The sequence below is a fragment of the Somniosus microcephalus genome, chromosome 7, assembly GCF_052327205.1.
Source record: "Somniosus microcephalus isolate GS21.2 chromosome 7, FLI_Smic_1.0, whole genome shotgun sequence".
NCBI lineage: Eukaryota > Metazoa > Chordata > Chondrichthyes > Squaliformes > Somniosidae > Somniosus > Somniosus microcephalus.
In genome coordinates this window covers 231067373-231084134 of record NC_140993.1, presented here as the reverse complement: position 1 = coordinate 231084134, position 16762 = coordinate 231067373, and positions in this window count along the sequence as shown.

Below are 16762 nucleotides of genomic sequence, written 5' to 3'. Positions count from 1 at the left end.
TATGCCAGTAGGAAATTGTCCACCTTGTGTTGCAGTGGAATCTGATCTTCGCTCATGGCCTTTATTGCCTTTTTGAACGTCTGTACAAACGTCTCGGCCAGCCCATTCGTAGCTGGATGATATGGGGCAGAGGTATAATGTTTCACCCCATTCTTCTTCAGGAATTTCTGGAATTCCTCTGACACGAACTGTGGTCCGTTGTCTGAACATATTTGCTCTGGCAATCCATTTCTTGCAAATATCGTTCTTAGCACCGCGATCGTCTTCTCCAAGGTAGTGGTAGTCATTTTAATCACTTCTGGCCATTTAGAATGTGCGTCCACCGCAATTAAAAACATGGAATCCATGAAAGGACCAGCAAAGTCAATATGTACATGTTGCCATGGGGTTGAAGGCCATTCCCATGGATGCAGCGGTGCAATTGGAGGTGCATTTTGGACTTTTTGGCACCCTGAGCAGCTTTTCGTCAGATCCTCTATCTGTTGGTCGATACCCAGCCACCACACATAAGCCCTAGCAAGGCTTTTCATCTTGACTCCCCCCAGATGACCTTCATGTAGTTCTTTTAGAACTCTCTCTCTTAACTTAGGAGGGATAATCACCCTTGTTCCATACATCAATGTTCCCTGACAGATGGACAGCTGTTCTCGTCTTGCTGAGAATGCCGGTAACAGTGGATCACCATGGGCTGGCCATCCCTTTACTGTCAATTCGTAGACCCGGGACAGTGTCGGGTCATTCCTAGTCTCCCTTTCAATATTTGCATTGGTGACAGGTAAACATTCGATGATGGTCGAGTGAAATAACTCCACCGGGTCAACCGTCGGTGCCTCCTCCTCAGTAGGTAGTGGCAGGCGCGACAGCCCATCAGCATTACCATGCTGCTTTGTACCTTTGAATTCTATCTGATATTGATGTGCCCCTAGGAAAAGGGACCATCTCTGGAGCCTCTGTGCTGTCATCACCGAAACACCCTTCTTAGGGTTAAAAATGGATACCAACGGCTGGTGGTCTGTCAGCAGTGTAAACTTCTGGCCCTGCAGGTAATGATTAAACTCCTTTACTCCCCACACAAGGCTGAGAGCCTCCCTATCTATCTGAGCATAGTTGCGCTCAGCGGAGGTCAATGATCTGGATGCAAATGCGACTGGCCTTTCCAAGCCATTTGGCAACTTGTGTGAGAGTACTGCTCCAATACCATAAGGAGAAGCATCACGAGCTAAAGGAACAGGTAGCGTCGGGTTGAAGTGAGCCAACACTTCCTCTGAGGTGATCAATGCCTTGCTTTTGCGAAAGGCCTTCTTACAGTCCTCGCTCCACTTCCATGGTACTTCTTTCTGCAAAAGAGCGTTCAGCGGGTGCAGCACCGTGGATAGATTTGGCAGAAACTTATGGTAATAGTTAATCAACCCTAGGAACGACCTCAACTGGGATACATTTTCCGGAGCGGGAGCCTTCACAACAGCTTCGATCTTGTCAGGTGACTTGTGCAACCCCTCCTGGTCAATGACATGACCACAGTACGAGATCCATTTCTGAAAGAACTCACATTTCTGGCGATTAACTCGAAGTCCATATTCCTTCAATGTGGTGAGCACCAGTTTCAAATTTGCAAGGTGTTCCTCATCGTCATCTCCTGTAATCAGGATATCGTCCAAGTAACATTGAGTGCTTGGAATTCCCTGTAATACCTGCTCCATGGCCCTCTGCCAAATTGCTGGAGCCGAAGCCACTCCAAAAACCAGTCTATTATATCGATACAAGCCTCTGTGCGTGTTGATTGTGAGATACTGGCGCGACTCTTCCTCAACTTCCATCTGTAAGTACACTTGCGCCAGGTCTATCTTGGTGAAGTGTTTCCCGCCAGACAATGAAGCAAAGATATACTCAATCCGCGGAAGCGGATATTGCACCGTGTGAAGCACCGGATTAACCGTGATCTTGAAGTCTCCACAGATGCGGACCTTCCCCGGTTCCCCTGGCTTGTTACTCGATGAACGCTTCATGACGGGAACAATGGGCATGGCCCACTCACTCCAGTCCACCTTAGACAGTACTCCTGAACGTTCTAGCCCTTCCAGCTCAGCTTCCACAGCAGGTCGTATCGCATAAGGTACCGGTCTGGCTTTGAAAAATTTTGGGTTTGCATGTTCTGCAATCTTGATTTTTTGCCGTAATTCCTCTCAGTGTTCCCAGTCCCTGTTGGAACACCTCTTTAACCTCATCCAATTTTCTGGACAATCGTTCAGGTTTGACATCTTTTTTTCCGGAATCTACCGTTATTGCTTTTAGGGAGTGCCAGTCCATATTTTTTTTCCTGATCCACTCCCGTCCCAGAAGTGGTGGACCTCCCTCAGGTAGTACATATAAGTCCATTCCTTGGTGTTCTTTGCCCTTGTGTACCACCTTGACTTTTATCTTTCCGATGGGGTATACTCGTTGCCCCGTGTATGTCTGCAATACTATCTCCGTATCCCGTAGGGGAATATGTGTGAATAACCTTTTGTAATCTTGCTTATTCATGACCGTCAACGCCGATCCGGTGTCCAATTCCATCTTCACTTGGACTCCTGCTATCTGAAGTGTGACCCAGATAGTTTGTAGGTCAGCTTCCTTACTCACATTGTGAATTCTCAGACTACCCAGTTCCTTGCTGTTGGAGTCTGAATCCGAATTCTGTTCATCCGAACTCTTCTCAGCCACCTTATGTACCTTTCTGCACTTTTCCTGCGGTGACTTTTTGTTGCTGGTCTTCTTTCCTGACCGGCATACTTTAGCTATGTGACCAAGCTTGCCACATTTTCTACATTCCTAATTTTTAAACCAGCATTGGTTCTGATCGTGTGTTGTCTTTCCACAATGATAACATTTCGCTGTACTCAAAGCCATTTGATCTACACTGAGTACCGCTGCCTTCAGCTGCATTTCCGCAGTGCCTCTCGCTGCGGCTTCGTGCGATGCTGCAATAGTGACAGCCTTATCAAGTGTAAGATCATTCTCTTCAAGCAGCCGCTTTTGTGTTCCTTCTTTCGACAATCCACACACGAATTTGTCTCTCAGTGCCTCTGTCAGTCTTTCCCCAAACTGACAGTATTTCGCTAGCTTACGCAGTTCAATTAAATACTCCACGTTGCTTTCCTCTTTCAGTTGCGTTCTCGCATAAAATTTAAATCGTTCCGCTAACATCAGCGGTGTGGGGTTCAAATGATTTCTCAGGACAGCAACAATATTAGCGAAAGCCTGATCCGCCGGTTTAGCTGGTGATAGAAGATGCTTCAATAGCCCGTATGTCTTCGCACCCATTGAGCTTAGTAAGGTTAGTGCTTTATCTTCATCTGATATTTTATTTGCCTTACAATAAATCTCTATGCGTTCTACATACGTGGCCCAATCTTCAACATTGGGATCGAAATCGTTGATGTTACCACGCTTAGGCATCCTCGCAATCTTCTTGAGAAACAAAAAGAATTTTTTTTTTTTTTTCAAAATGGCGGTTTCCCGCGCTTGTCTTCTTCCCCCGGCTACGAAAATGGCGGCTTCCCGCGTTTGCCTTTCTCCCCCGCTGGCTGTAATGGCGATTGCCATATTGCTGCATTCGCCCTCCCCAGCAGTTCTCAAATCGTGCCTCCCAGCCACTCTTGCAGTCCGGTCCTTTCCCCCGGCTGCGGCTGAGTTCTCCGCCTTTTTTTAAAAAAAATTTTATTTTATCCCGCGCCTCGCGGCCTCGGTAGCTGCCCGGCCTTTTTCCCCGGTCGCGGTCGAGCTCTCTCTCGACGCTGTTGCGTCTCCCAGCCCGCTTGCAGCCCGGTCTTTTACACCGGCTGCGTTTGCATTCACCGCGGCTCCCATGCCTTACGCTGCCCCAGTCTCAGCGCCTCTGGCCCCGACTTCTGTCCGGCCCTTTTCCCCGGCCGTGGTCGAGTTCTCCGCCCTTATATCCTCCGTTTTTCCCTCCCCTACTTCACAGCCAACGTGGCCGACTTGCTGCTCGTCGCTAATCGGCTTACCCACCAACATGATAGAAGGGATGATCACTGCCTGTTGCTGATGGAAGGCTTCGTGTCAGGATTCTTCCTTGCTCTTCAGACCCGAGTCTTTTCTCAGCAGGATGATGAGGGCGGATGCCTCTTTTCGACGCCCGTTAAACTGCCTTGGATATATCTCTGCTGCAGGGTAAGATCGTCATCGTCGCCACTGTTAAGTCTGTGTGTTCTAGTTATTGTTAATACGAATCACTGCACACAAACCACAAGAGTAAATTCAACAGGTCTTTACTAGTCGGAGGTCAGGCTGAACTGCCCAATAAATCATTACACAGCACTTATATACCGGTGTGGTCACCACCGGTATTACAGTATACAGCAGCCAAGATAAAGTAGTGCATCTCTTAAAATAGTTCTCTTAAAGGTGGAACGGTTACATACACCACAAGTTGGTAAAAAGTTGTTGGTGTTTTTTTTTTCAGGTTTTAGGGCCTTTTTGGCCCAAAAACAACAGCCAGATGGCTGCTGAGGGGTCCAGAGTGTCGGGCCCCTCAGAGGACAGTGTTCCCAAGATGAATTTAATCAGGGGAGAAACTGTGGTTGGAAGAGAAAGATAAAGGACTGAAGATTTGGGCCGGGACCCCAGGAGGTTTGGAAAAGAAAACACGGTGGTGGTTCAGTGCGAGGATAAGGAGATACGAGCTTGGGATATTATCCAAGTGGTACATGAGGACTGTGGTGAGGGAAGCTGCTTTGCCTGCTGACCAAAGCCGAATGTTTGGTTCGAGGTGACGGTCAGTGGCCGAGAGGAGGTGGAAAGACTTTTACTCAGTTTGAAAGTTGGCGATAAGTTCTTGGAGGTATCTCTGCTATATTCGGAAGAGTTGGTGGTCTCATTCTTAAACTTGCCAGTTTATATTGAGGACGATGTGCTAATCAAAAAGTTGGAGTCGTGGGACGTTAAAATTTGCTCAGCAATAAAGAGGAGATACTATCCAGGAATACGGGTAGCAGATAGAACCCGTTACATAAAGGTGCGGTTCCCAGAGGGGGTGAAGTCATTACCGTACAGCATGAAATTCAAGACAATAGAAGGAGTGCCGTACTTCTGAGTACTGCATGATAACCAAGTGAAGGTTTGTTATTATTGTCTTGGACATGACCATCTTGTAAGAAACTGTCCAGACCTGTACTGTTATAATTGTGGTGAGTCTGGACACATCACTCGGAGCTGCAAGGCGGATAGCTGTGGGGTGTGTCACAAATACCCCACCCGCTGTGAGAAGGAAGCTCTATGAGTGACGAGGAGATGGGAGAAGGAGCAGGAGGTGTGAGTGGAATAGCTGGAGGAGCAGAGCAGTCAGAGGACACAGCTGGTAAATTGAAGGAGAACAGAGCACAAGAAGAGGCAGAAAATTGCAGAGCAGAGAACAGGATGGAGATGGTGGAAAACACACCAAGTACAGTGGAAAAGAACAAAGACAGCAGAGGGCAGCAAGGGTCGAGTGCAGACTCGAGCCTTAATACGGTTCAGCTCTCCCAAAAGAGTCTGGTGTCCGCGGGGGGAGAGGAGGCAGGAGTGGGGTGCGTGGTAAATGTAAATACTCCAAAGAAAGATGGGGAGTCGGACATCTTGGTGAGCAGGAGGGGGCAAGACAAGGAGAGGGTGCAAGAGGCAGGAGCCTTAAAGGGGCAGCAGGGTGGGAGCGGCGAGACAAAGATGCCAGAAGGGAGCAATATAGGTGCGCCATTATCCCAGAGAGAGAAGGATCAGGGAGCAAGGGTCAGAGGTTGAGATGAGGTTGAAGGAAGTGGCACTGTTGGAGAAACTGCAATAGCAGGAAGACTCTCTATGGGAGATGATGTATCTGACGGGGAGCAGGATTATGTATCTGACGGGGAGCAGGCACAGAGGGTTACAGAAGAGCTTGAGAGTGAGGAATTAGAGGGGGACAGAGATCTGGAAGTGGGGGGTGGGGTGGCATCATGTGGAAAGGGAAAGGTTAGTGAGGGGCAGAAAGAGGGAGAAAGGGCAGCTCCTTGGCCCAAACTTAATTCAAGGAAGAGGCTGAAACAGCAGGGAAGGTTCAAACAGGAGGTGAAAAAGAGTCGGAGGCTGCAGGAAAAAGCAACAGCTGGCCGAAAAGTTGGGAAGGAGCATGAGAGGAGGGAAGCGCCAGAGATTAAATGATGGGGAGATTGGCATACTTCCCTTCTTCAGAACCATGATTACACTGGTCTCGATTAATGTGAACGGACTGAGGAGTGAGAAGAAACTGCAGCAGTTGTTGCAGGGTTTTAAAGGCACGGACTTATTGGGCAGGATTTTCATTAGGCCGTGGAGGCAGGATTGGAGGCGTGTGGAGGGTTAAAATCTCGAAATCGTGAGGCACGAACCCATCCCACCCCCAACCTGCCTCCATGCCAGTTTCAAAGGAGGCGGATACCCGACCTGTGCTGGGAGCCGCCTCCCCGAAGCGGGAAGGGGATTAGTGCCAATTAACAGCCTGTTAACAGGTAGTTAACAGGCAGTTTTTAGCCTAATCCCTATATTTATTCCTGAAATGTGGGATTCCTGACGGCTCCAAACCACGCCAATTTAGCGAGGTGGGCCGTTGGGCTGAAGGGTTTGGAGGGTTCGAGATGTCTGTTGCTCAGGTGAGTGATGGGTGCATGAGTGCAGAGGTAAGTGTGTTTGGTGTGTGTAAAGTGTTTAAAGAAGTTTTACTTACCTTTTCTTACCTTTACAGCCTTCCTTCCTTCAGGTCTCGGGAGTCCCTCATCTCACCGGCACAGAAAGCAGAATGGCCACGAGCTGTCAAAAGTTGCAGCATTCAGCTTTCTGTTCTGGAGAGATCTCTAAATCAGCCTGAGAGGAAGGAATTAACTTAGAGTACAGATTGTCAGTGTTTGACAGCTTCAAAGAGCTGTCAAATGCTGATATTTCATCTGTCAAAAGCTCTTGATAGATGAAATGTCAATCTGTGACATCACCTGTTGCCAGGTGGCCCTCAATTGGCCTGCTGAGCCCGCTGGATGGGCTCAACAAGGTCAATCAAGTGAAAATTGCGTGGGTTGGCCACAACTCGATGGAGGCGGGACTACAACCCCGAAAGTTGTAGTCCCGCCTCCTACCCGCCTCCTACACGCCTCCAGTATTAAAATCCAGTCCGTTGTGTCTGCAAGAAACCTTTTGGGATGAGGATATCTTAGAAAGAATTCAAAAGGTTTGGAAGGGAGAGCTGTTTGCAAGTTGTGCAAACAATAACCGTAGATGGGTGGCTGTTTTGTTGAGTCCGTCCATAAAAGAGAACGTTGCCTTGGTGGACAAGGACACTGAGGGGAGATTTTTACGGCTAAGGGTAAAAATGAAGGAATTTAATTGCGATCTCTTTAATATCTATGCACCGAATTATCATTGCAAATGTCGCGAGTTTTTTCGGGGGTTATTCACTGAAGTGGCAGAGGTGGAAAATCGTTGTATAGTGGGGGATTTTAATGTATTTTTATCTCGGATGGACATTTCAGCCAAGATGACCTTTAAGGATGATAACTCCAGAGGGATGATTGTAAAAATGATGGCAAATTTAAATTTGAGAGACTTATGGAGGGACTGGAACCCCATAAAAAGGGAGATCTCCAGAACAGGTTGGCTGGGTGATATTTTGAAACAGAGCCAAATAGATTTTGTGTTAATGCAGGAAGGGTTAAGTTCTGAGGTGATGGAGATTTATTATAAAAAAGTATTTTATAGTGACCACTCGGATTTGGTTCTTAGAATTAGGAACAGCAGAGTTAAGATCGGTTCAGGGCTATGGATTTTAAACAATCAATATCTGAAAGAAATTGCTTATAAAGAAAGGATTTTAAATATAATAAAGAATGCTCAGAAGGAACCTTTGTTCTTGAAAGAAAGAAGAGTTTGGTGGGACAATTTCAAATATGAGGTAAAAATAATTTCGGTACGTTATGGGAAAAAGAGAGCGGCAGCTAACTGGCGCCAAGAAGAGAATATAAACAAAAGGTTTATGGATGTCTGTATAGCAGATAACGGAGGGGATAAGGGAGCTGAGACTAAGTTCCGGTGCTAAAGGAAAAGTGGGAATTATTGCAAGCTGAAAAATGCAAGGGGGCCATTCTTCATGCAAAGGTTAGAGATGCATTGGAGGGCAAAAGATGCACTAGATATTTTCTAGAGCAAGAGAAGCTGTAACAGAGATTGTCATTAATTGGAGAGTTGAAGGTTGGGGAGAAGATCATTCATGAAAGTGGGGAGATTTTAGAGGTGGCTAGCAGCTTTTATCAAGAGTTATATACTAAAGAAGACATTTCTAATTTGGCGATGGAAAAGGTTAGTACTTTTATTGAAGAGGGTTTAAAGGAGGATGAGAGAAGCACGTGTGACAAAGAAGTAGGATTAGCGGAAATAAAAGTAGCAATAAGTGGAATGAAGGGGGGAAAAGCCCAGGGTCCGATGGACTAAGTGCAGAATTTTATAAATAATTTTTCGAGATTTTAAGTCCATTGCTCTTAGAAGTTTTTAAGGAAATTAAAATTGAGGGAAGCCTAGCCCCATCTATGAGGAGAGCTTAGCTTATAAAAATAAAGGGGATAGAAGGGATCTGAAGAATTGGAGGCCCATCACATTATTAAATGTGGATTATAAGATCTTGGCGAGGATTATGGCAAATCGTATGAAGGAGGTGTTGCTGCAGATAGTTTTGCCCTTTCAGTCCTATTGAGTCATAGGCCGGGACATCACAGACTCTGTGGTCTCAATCCGAGATGCGATAGAGCTCATGGAAGAGAGTGGGAGGGAGGCTTATGTATTAAAGATAGATCAAGAGAAAGCCTTTGATAGGGTCTCTCATGAGTTTTTATTGAAGGTTTTGGAAGCATTTGGTTTCAGGGAAAATTTCATTGAGTGGATAAGGATTTTTTATTCAAACATATTTAGCTGTGTTAAATGTAATGGTTTTTTTATCCAAGTATTTTCCGATACAGAGATCACTGAGACAGGGTTGTCCCCTGTCCCCTTTGTTGTACACAATGGTAGCAGAACCATTAGGTTACATGATGCAAAAGAAACAAGGTGTAGTTGGGATTGTGGTTCCCAGTTCTGGGCTGGTGTCGATGATACACCAATATGCAGATGACACAACCTTAACATTGAGAAATGGGGAGTCAGTGAGGAAAGCCATGGATGTAGTGGAGGAGTATTGTAGAGCTTCAGGAGCCAGAGTGAATTATAGTAAGTCCCAATGCCTGGTTGCAGGAAGGGGTAGGGGAGAATGGTTGGGGGAAAGTCCCTTTATGGTGGTGGAGGTTTTGGAAGTTCTGGGGGTGCATATGGGGTGCAAAAAAGACAGGGATGAAGTGGATCGATTAAATTGGGAACCGAATGTTATGAAAATTAAAAAGATTTTGGGAAGATGGGAAAGAAGGTGGTTGAAAGTGCAAGGAAGAGCGACAGTGGTGTCTGCTCTCCTGCTATCTAAGCTATGGTACTTATTGACGGTGGAGGATATTCCTGAGTGGGCGGAAAAGTCCATCCGAGAGGCTTGTGTGAGGTTTTTATGGGAAGGGAAACCAGCCTTGGTGGCTTACAATACCATCATTGGATGGAGAAATCAGGGAGGACTCAATTTCCCAGATATTGATTTGAAGAAAAAATCCTTTAGAATCAAATGGGTGAAGAGATTTCTTCAGAAATCAAATACAAGTTTTTGGAAGAGTTGTTTTGAGCATTTTTTAAAACAAAGTGGGATAGAAGGACAGGGGATATTGTATATGGAATATACAATAATATGTTTTCGAAATCGATTAAACTTCTCCCTAGGTTTTATAAGGGGGTTGTAGAGACTTGGGCCCAATTTTTAAAAAGTGTGCAGTTTATGCCCAAGGAGGCTGAGGAATTTTTAGAACAGCCCTTATTTTTGAACAGGTGGGTCAACATCGAAGGAGAGGTTTTATTTAATCAAGCTTTTATAAAAGCTGGTATTATATGTGTGAAAAATGTATTATACGAGGTAATTCCAGGTTGGTTGCCGGAAGCGATAGTGAGGGACATGGTGTGGGAGGAGGATCAGGAGGTAGAGGAAAAAGCAATAGGGATCATGTATGAGAAGATTGTGAGGGCAATGTCACAGGATTGGATGGAAGAAATAAATGTGGAAATCTCCAAAGGAAGTAAAATGCGTCCTGCTTTTCCAAGCTTTCTGCTGGAGAAAGGGGGAGAGTTAGTCTAATTTGACAACTGTAATACTCGAGATTTCTATGAGGTATTTAGAGAATGGAGATTCAAAACACCTGCTGGTCAGGAGTTTTGGCAGAGTATATACCCACAGCTGGATTTCAACAGGATTTGGAAGGGAGTGTGGGCGAATTTTAAATGTCCAGTAATCATAATCATAATCATAATCAACTTTATTGTCATTGTTAGTGCACAAGTGCAGTACAACGAAATGTAGGCTTGCGGCTCCCGAGAGTGTACATTTAGATTAAGACATTTAAACATTCAACATACATTTGGCTTGTAATACATTAACATAAACATAACCATAATAAAGTGGATTGGCAGATGTGCAGGCTTTAGGGTTTATTTGTGGAGTTCAGTAGGATGACAGCCCTGGGAAAGAAGCTGTTCCTAAATCTGGTCGTACGGGTGCGAATGCATCTGTAGCGTCTCCCAGATGGCAGGAGGGCGAACAGACTGTGGCTGGGGTGGGTAGGGTCTTTGATGATGGACCGTGACCTCCGTAAACAGCGTTTCTGGTATATGTGCTCTATGGTCGGTAGCCGGGTGCCGGTAATGCGTTGGGCAGTTTTGACTACCCGCTGCAGGGCTTTCCGGTCATAATAGCTACAGCTGCCATACCATACTGTGATACAGTTTGTCAGGATGCTCTCTATTGTGCAGCGGTAAAAGTTAGAGAGGATCAGGGGTGACAGGTTACATCCCTTCAGCCTCCTTAGGAAATATAGGCGCTGCTGGGCCTTCTTCACCAGAGAGGAGGTATTGAGGGACCAGGAGAGGTCTTCCGTGATGTGGACTCCGAGGAACTTAAAGCTGTCCACCCTTTCCACCACAGCCCCATTGATGTGGATTGAACTGGATTTCAAATCGGCTCATAACCGGATTTTTACCATGATGGTCTTCACAGAATCACAGAAACCCCACAGTGCAGATAGAGGCCATTTCGGCCCATCGAGCCTGCACCGACACATATCCCACCCGATCCCCGTAACCCCTACACCAACACATATCCCACCCTATCCCCGTAACCCCACATATTTTAATCCCCCTAACACTAAGGGTCAATTTATCATAGCCAATCAACCTAACCCGCACATCTTTGGACTGTGGGAGGAAACCGGAGCACCCGGAGAAAACCCACGCAAACACGGGGAGAATGTACAAACTCCACACAGACAGTCACCCGAGGCCGGATTCGAACCCGGGTCCCTGGCGCTGTGAGGCAACAGTACTAACCACTATGCCACCGTGCTGCCCCTTGTTCAAGATTGGACGAGTGGAGGGGGAAACTTGCCCAGTGTGTGGGACACGGGATGAGACTCTATCCCATTTACTGGTGTTATGTCCACAGTTAAATGATTTTAAGTACTATGTTCAACAGTTGTGTGAAGTTTTTTTGCTGGGTGGGGACCAAAGAGCGAGAATGGGAATCCCGTGGGACTCAATTTTGAGATGGGGATTGCATGAGAGTCTGCCAGAGTCTAGCGGAGCGGCAATTAATTTATTGTTCAGTTTGGCTAGATTCATGATTGTGCAAAGAAGGAATGCTCTGTTTTTTAAGGGGAGGAGAATCAATCTAAAAGAGTATTTTAAATATAAGCTAAAAGATCATTATAAGGCTCTGTGGATGTTTTATTCAGAAAGGAATTTAAAGATAGTTTTTTACAATCAATTTTTAAAGTACAATCGATTAATATATGTTACAGGAGACAAATTAAACTTCAGGTTTTGATGTTAAAATGTGGTGGCGGAATGGCTGTGCAGAGCGGCGGAATTGATTTGTATGATACAATGAAATGATCACGATGTTGTTAATGTTCAATAAAGTATATTAAAAAAAAAGTGGGTAGCACTCTCACCTCTGAGTCAGAAGGTTATGGGTTCAAGTCCCACTCCAGAGGCTTGAGCACAAAAATCTAGACTGACACTCCAGTGGTGTGCTGCACTGTCGGCGGTGCCATCTTTCAGGTGAGATGGTAAACCGAGGCCCCGTCTGCTCTCTCAGGTGGATGTAAGTGGTCCATCGGTTGTAAAATGCTTTTGGACATCCTGAGGTTATGGAAGGTGCTATATAAATGCAAGTCTTTTTTTCAATGATTAAAAAGTGAAGATCAGTTCTTCAAGATTGTCATTTAGATCTGCCTTACATTTCTATGCCAACTCAGCTGATCCCAGCCAGGTTGTGGTAAAGGCATTGAAGTGGGCCTCAGTGTCTTCAGATGGCAATGGGTAAAACAAAAACTGGTCAGCATTCTTCCTTCTGATGACTATCCTATAACCCCTTCTGGAAAGTGTGTTGTGTCTTATTTTGTCCGGATTATATCAGCTCTCGACTTTTAAGATTTCATCTTAATCGCCAGACCAGCTTATTCTGTTTTCCTCAACAGTTAAATATAGGTAACTCAGGAATAGAGAGAGACAGAGGGATCTAACAGTACGACTGTTTTATGGGCCTAAAATGGGCATAACAATGACCAATTTAGCAGTACAGAGGCCTGTGCCTGAATTGCATGGTCATTTGGGCCACTGCTAAATTGGTGGGCCTTATCTCAAGCAGCCCTGGTGGCTGCCTGAAATGATCACAGACCTCCCTTCAATATTGAAATGAGGCCTCTGTGGTCATTTCAGACCCAGACTCCTAAATTAATTTGCCCTAGTTGGAGTTTGTGATGGACATTAGTCAACAGCTGGGCTTTTACTACAATCTGGCAGCTTTCATGGCCATTTTATGGTGCCAGCCCACAAATTACTAGATTCCATCAAATTCAGTTTCATAACTGGCTATGGTGGGATTTCAACTCTGGGTCACTGGTCCAGTACCATAACCTTTAGGTAACGATACCCTATTGAGGGCATTTGGTGATGATAGGCTTAAAAATAACTTCAACAACAATGTCCAAAGTAATGATTAAACTAATACAAAAGCAATGGAAAGGAGCCCCTGAACTGTGGAAAGTAAAGGTCCATCCCTAGTGTAGATACAGCCCAAGAACTTCTGCTGGAATGATCGCTCCAATTTATCACTCACCTATAGTTGGCATTATGCTTTTTTTTTCGAGTTATGTCCATATGAAAGGAGTTCAAGAACCTGGTGGTGCTGCCTCTGGATGCCAAAACCACTTCTGGTATAGTACAGTGGCCTTACCTCATTCATACACTAATAATAATGACTGGAAAATGAATAAAGTAAGTTGGGTGCATTACCTTCCAAGCCCAATTCTCAGATCTGCATCGTACATGTCAACACAGAAAGAAAGAACTTGCATTTATATAGCATCTTCCATGGACATCCTGAAACACTACAACCAATGGACTATTTTTGAGGTGTTGTCACTGTTGTAATGTAAGCAAAGACAGTAGCCAATTTGTACACAGCCAAATCCCACAAGCACCATTGAGATAAATGGCCAGATATTCTGCTTTTGTTGCTGTTTGGTTGAAGGATAAATGTTGGCCAGGATAGAACTTCCTGCTCTTCTTATACGTCCCCCTGAGAGGGCAAACAGGGCCTTGGGTTCATGTCTCATCCAAAAGACAGCACCTCTGACAGTGTAGCACCTTCAGTACTTCACTGGAGTGTCAATCTAGATTATGTGCTCAGGTTTCTGTAATATGGTTTAGAACCCACAACCTTCTGACCCAGTGGCAAGAGTGTTACCACTGAGCCAAGTATGGCACTCCCAAAACTGCTAAATTTGGCTAACAGCTTCAAAAAACTGTAGCCGTCCCTGCAAAACTGACAGATGTAGACAATTTTATGGCAGTAATGAGTCAAAGGTTTTCTGATGCCTCCCTCAAGTCCTGAGGGAGGGCATCAGGGCAAGGAGGGAGGGAATGTCCCCCAGCTTCTTTAGGAGCATCCCCAAGGCCACTATGATGTTGGCCTGGACAGAGGTGGCTGAAAGGGTCAGGACCAGCAATATCACTTCTTCAGATCTGCTTTCAATGTAGAAAGAGGTTCAATTGCCTCACAAGAGCAGCAAGGGTGAGTACTGCTCTCCAACTCTATCAACAGCATCTGACAACATTCCTGTCACCCCTCTCCTCCACCACTCTTAACATTTCCCTCCCCACAATCATATCCTTCACCATACAATCACAAGGGCACCTCTTTTTATGATCCCAAACACACTTATCTCTTCTTTTCTTCTCTTGATACCATACACTCATTCTTTTCCCACATCCTATCACTTTCACAACCACCAACTCCTCCCAATAATTCTTGCTCACTTCACACTACACACATTTGCTTTACATTCATCACCTCTCCACCCTCATTCCATCTTGCTTCTTGTCTACCTCTGAACACAAGCCCTGCACTTCTCCACTTACCTTTGCAACAACCACTCACTAACTCTCATCCTGCCTTTCTCTAGGACAAGACAGTGCCTAAAGTCAAGGAGAGTAACAAGACCAGGAGATAAATTCCCAGCATCATTGCCATTACTCAAGCAGAGCAAGAAGCCCTGGCAATCAATAGCCCTGGCAGAGCCAGTAGCATCAAGGAAGGCGAGGCTGGTGTCACTACTTCAGCAGGATTTCTGCATACCACTTCATTCACCTCAGCAAATATATAGCAAGCTTCACTTCTTCAAACTGCATTCTCAAGATTGTTAGCTGTTATTGTCCAACTTCCATCCTCACTCTTGCCCTTTTCTATTTGCTCTAGGTCCCTCTCGGCAACAAGAGGATCCAGAAGAAGACACCTCAGAGGAGGACAGTCCTCCTGAGGATGCACCATCACACGCTCCATCCCTCCCAGGCACCAGCTCAGACATTGGCACTCCGCATGGGTTAGATAGTGAGCCAGGGGGGTCTGCATGTGGTGAAACACCCAGTAGGAGTGAACAGCAGCAGGTTCTAGTGGCAGCGACAGTCCAGGAGTGAGCACGCCAGAGGGCAAGGTCATCTCACAACTCTCTGAACAGGACAGAGATGAGGATTCATGGCTCCAGTCATGAAAGGAAAACTGCTGGTATTATGCTAGCAGTTGTACGATGTATTGGAAGGCCTGCCAAGGAGTTTCACCACTATGACTGAAAGTATGGAGAAGCCCGCTTTCAGTCTGTGTAGTGTCATCTTGCAGAGGAGAATTAGAGTGAGCCAGAGGGGTCTGCTTTTAAGAAAACCATTATGGTTTGATCAGTTGGGTGAGAAATGAATGGAAGGCAATTATGATGTTTGCCATTAAATTAATCACTTCCTTCATATTTGGCACTTTGGTCCGCAGTGTAGTTTTATAGAAGCTACTGAGTTTGCATTGTCAATATGTCACTGATAGGGACATTGCTTGAATGCTTTAAATAGTCTTTAGAGTAGGATGAAAGAGTGATTATGGATGGAACAAAGACTATTAAGCAGGGGGGCACTGTGCAATTTTTGAGGGCAGGAGAATCACTGAACAATGAGCTGGCCCCTCACATCTCTTGTTGCAAGGTGTTGAGGTGATCCTCCTTCTTCTGCTGCTTCCTCGCCTTCACCCTGGTCTTCCTCATCCGATGAGGGCTCCTGCTGCTGCTGTGCCACCTCCAAATGCAAGGTTGTGCAGAATACAGCACACCACAGTGATGTAGCAGACTCCTGTGGGGCATATTGTATGGAGCTGCCTGACCTGTCAAGGCACCTGTATCTCTGAGCAGCATAATAGTGTGCTGAATAATGATCTTGGTGGCCCCCTAGCTTTGATTACATCTGTGTGGTTCAGGCGTGGTGGGGTTACAGAGGGGTGTCATGAGCCACGTCTGCAGGAGGTATGATAGCAAAATACTGCAGATGCTGGAAACCCAAAATAACAACAGAAAATGCTGGAAAAACTCAGCAGGCCAGGCAACAGGGGTTGCCTGGCCTGCTGAGTTTTTCCAGCATTTTCTGTTGTTATTTCTGCAGGAGGTATCCCTTCTTCCTCAGCTGCCATCCTGCCACATTCCTTGAAGGGTGGAATATTGGGGAGATGGTAAAGTGTAACAGGATAAATGCAGCATGACAGCTGCCTGTTTACCCTGTGCAAACTTGCATGATCCTGTTTGTGTGATTGGACACTAGCTGTACATTAGCCTTTTCTATTGACAAATGCTGCTGGTTGGTCTGGATGGCATCACGTGTACAGCCCATGATGCTCTGCATACGCGGGAAGTCAGCCAGTACTGCAAATCCCCGAGCTCTCTCCTGTTAATTCTGAGGGCAATGGTGACCTGCTTAATGTAGCTGTGTATTGCAGACTGGGAGATGTGGCTGATGTCCCGTGTAGCCAATTGAAAGGAGCCAGTGCCATGAAGTTAAAGGCTTTCCCATTTACTTCAACAGTCAACCTGATACTTTTTTTCTACCTTTATTCAAGCTGCTACCTCTATCTCTCTTTCTCCTTAACCCAACCTGGAACCTGGAACCAAAAAAATCTTCCCTTTGAACCCAGTTCAAGCAGGTACTCTTCTTCCACCTCCTGAGTTCACACTGGACTCCCCCACTTCCCCTATCCCCACCCCACTATCCCCCCAACCCCTCCAAACACACACGCACACAGTTG